The sequence below is a fragment of the Cryptomeria japonica genome, chromosome 7 (assembly GCF_030272615.1).
Source record: "Cryptomeria japonica chromosome 7, Sugi_1.0, whole genome shotgun sequence".
In the NCBI taxonomy this organism is placed as follows: domain Eukaryota; kingdom Viridiplantae; phylum Streptophyta; class Pinopsida; order Cupressales; family Cupressaceae; genus Cryptomeria; species Cryptomeria japonica.
Genome location: NC_081411.1, coordinates 19,340,483 through 19,344,321, shown reverse-complemented (window position 1 = coordinate 19,344,321; position 3,839 = coordinate 19,340,483).

The window sequence follows — 3,839 nt, the reverse complement described above, 5'->3', positions numbered from 1 at the left end:
TTTAATTTCATTATTGTCTCTGTGCCTGTAAGCATAACTAAGAGCTTGTCTGTTTATTATATTCTGTATGTTTTGTACCCAGTTATACTTACATGTAATATGGATGTGATAGTATTGGCAAGACTTACCAGTAATAATCTCAATTGACCAAGGAATCACCTTTGCACTGCAGAAGGATTTGGGGGACATATCCCTTTTGCAATAAGTCACTTTCTACTGTATTTATCTTACAGTTTTAAGATTTTCCATATAGTTCTGATGATGAATGATAAATAGTTTTTCTTTATTTTTTGGTCATGTTTTAGTAAAGTGATATATTTGTTGCAATATCTTGAATGAAGAGGGTTTTCTGTCCTCAACAGTCCCTTTCTAATACTCAAGTCTACTTATGATAGCTTTGTAATATGCAAAAGAACTACTTAGAAGTGGTAAGGCTCCTTGCGCGGTAATAGGTTGAGACAGACTGGTAATTTCTCATAATCGAAATGTGTTCGGTCTCCTTCGCCAACCATTTAATCGACTAGTTAAGCATTCTGTTAAATCTTCTTCATTTGCTCTTTGGTTAAACTCATGAGTATTTCCCTTAACCAGACGGATTGATGTGCCCTCCCGTTCTCATCTGTGCACTAGAATTTTATATTTTTTAAGAATGAAAATAAAGTTCTTTGAAAGAGAATTGCAATTCAAATGATACAATTGTGATTGTTATGTAATGGGTTGGGCCCTTTTTCTTCTAATAAAAATATATTGAAAATATTAAAAAATACAAAGATAAAAGTTGAAATGAGAAATTTTAAATGATAGAAATAAACATATTGAAAATTATTATTATTAATATGTACAATTTTTAATCCGAATTATATTATAAGAAATTTATATTGATCTATAAAGTCATTTTATTGAATAATTAACAAACTAATCATCAAATAAATTGTTCATTAGAAAGTTCCATTAACTAATAATATATTATTAGACTAACACAATATTATTAACTTAAAACTGATATTTTGGATCGTAAACCTAATACTCTCCTCTTGATTGAAGAGGATTGAAAGATAATCCACAATATCCATCAATTTGCATCATCTTGTCACTTTATAAAATTGGCCTCCTCTCTTCTGTACTAATTAACATGTGTCGATAACATGTACATATCTTCCTAACACATGTGTCGATAACATGTACATATCTTCCTAATGTTTGATCATTTGCATCATATTCTTGTGCAAGAAACACATGTCAATTTTCTACATCTGTCTCTTATACCATTGCTTCACACAATTTGAATATACATTGTCTCTTTGTAACACTACTTGACATATAATCATACTAAAATTCCTCTATCAACATGCATCTAATCATATTTACTGTATGCAGTAAGAGCAAATACTTATTAGCCAATTACAATGATCACTATTCTCGTGATTCCTTGTACTTGCAATCTTCAAGTCCGTCATTTATCCATGGCCAACTATTTCACCACATATCAACTAACTAGATACTTTACCTATATTTCTTTAGCATAGGTAACACTTGTCAAAAGTAGAAAAATGTTCACTAACTATTAAAACTTACTTTATCCCCTATGAGTCAATAATTTCACCGATTCTAAATATAACATGCAAATTGTAAAGAGTTCTAAAATCACAAACATAAGATAGCATGGCAAAACTAAAAAGAGTTCCTTCTTTATTTTAGCCAACTATTGCTCCTTTCCAATTCATGTTGTCCTATTTGACCACTTACTAATACATTTCCATATCGAGTTGGAGATCTCCAAGCATAATGTTATGAAGAATTTATCTTCCCTAAACATGTCTCTTCTTAATTATAAAGCCACAATAGCTCATATCCAATGTATCTACAATTTGGAGCCATGTCCTTTGCATGGAGTCAAGTGGATCAATTGGTGGAATGATGCAATTATCTATACTTAGTAGTTTCTTTTCATTTACAAGAGGCAACTTCCCATTTTTTTGTCATTTCTCACATGAAACCAGCATTGCTTTAGAAGCTTAGTCATTCAACTTCACCACTCAACTTCATGTATCTCATTTTTTCCCACAAAGAAAATTGTTAATACTCATTTAGGTTGAGAGGATCAAATTAAAGCTTAGTTGCATTGGCTCAAGATCATGGAAAAGCCACAAAGGCATTTTTCAAACTCTTCATTCTCATTATGCCTCTAATTCCATTAAGAAGATTAAGGAAGGCCAAAACCTTCTCCAAGAGCTACTTTGAATTCTTCAATATTTAGTTGGCACTATGAACAATTTTCTTGGCTCAATATTCTACTCTAGGTAAGCATCTTTCCTTGTAGTAATGTCTTGCTATCATCCCTTTACAATTATATAGTACCCAACACATTCTTCATGGACCACCACTCTCAAGAAGATGTTAAGGAGACATTTTTTCTATGGCCAATGACAAAGCACTTGGTTTAAATGGCATTTCATGTGAGTTTTACAAAGCCTTTTCGGATATGGTAGGCAACAACCTCCACATTTTTACCTTAAAGCTATGCAATTTGGTTCTTTAGGTACACTTATAAATAAAGGCAATATTAAATTCATATCCAAGGCTAGTAACCTTGAAGACATTAATAATTGGTGGTTGATCATACTACTCAATGTCTCCTACAAAATAATTGCTAACACTTTGGTCCTTAAGCTCTACACAATGCTTCTTTTAACTGTTTAGGTGGAACACATCAAATCCATTAAATCCAAGTTTATTTCAGATAATATAAGTGTCATTTGCAAAGGAATGTATTGGGCTCATCATTCCCAACAGCCTATTATCTTTATCAAAATTGAATTTGGAAAATCTAATTATCATACTAAATTGGCATTCAACCCTTGGTTTATCCACATGGTTCAAATACTCTGTGTATGCCTCTACTTGCATCATAATTTCCAATTAGCAATTAAATTCTTTTAAAAAAATTAGGTCCACTTGACAAGGTTTCACCCTTATCCAAGCTCTTTATATTTTTGCAATTGAGGTCTTTGGCTACTTATTGGAACAAATTGTCTCGCAAATGTGTGTTTGGGGGATCTCCCTTCCCTGGTCCTCCAAACAACTTGTCAATGGGCATTACATGCTAATGAATAGTTTCTCACTTTTGTTGAATAAGAGAACAATAGCAAGCAAATTAATTGATGTCTGGAATATTTTTACCAAGCTTCTATAAGATCAAATAGAAAATGAATCTTTTCTATAAGGGTTCTTTCCCCCCACAATCTATTTAGCTTCACTCATTTGGGTGGAAGCTGATTAAACATGGAACTTTTACCATTTCCTAGGAATTCCTTTTTCTTTCTAGGTCTCCTCTTCAAATATTTGGCAAGCGTTTCTAGTAAGATTTACAAAAAGCTTCAATATTGTATCATCTTTTTCTCTTGCTAGAAAATTGTTGTTTTGTTATGAATCCTAGCCACCACACATGCTTATTAATCCTCATGTTGGGTTCCCTCCAAAGCCACTTACTTAAAGATAGAAAAGCTTCCTTGAGATTGCCTTCAATCCTCCAATGAAGCATGCCATGGTTTCCACCATATTGCTTGGGAATTTTGTTTCCTTCCTTATGATGTTGGAGGAATCATTTTGCCTTGCATGCCAAATAGATCATTGGAGTCATCTAAGGTAATGAAGCCTAGAAAATTCTTGTTCACTATTGTATTATTGTTGGCACACATGTATGGTATCAAGATTTGCTTGACCATTAGACTAATACTCCCTACACAGTGGTCAAGGTGTCAGTTTTCTTTACCTCTCCTAGAGGTTGTCGGCATAAATTTAACCATTTAGTTAGGCATGATTGTGGTTATCAATGTTCT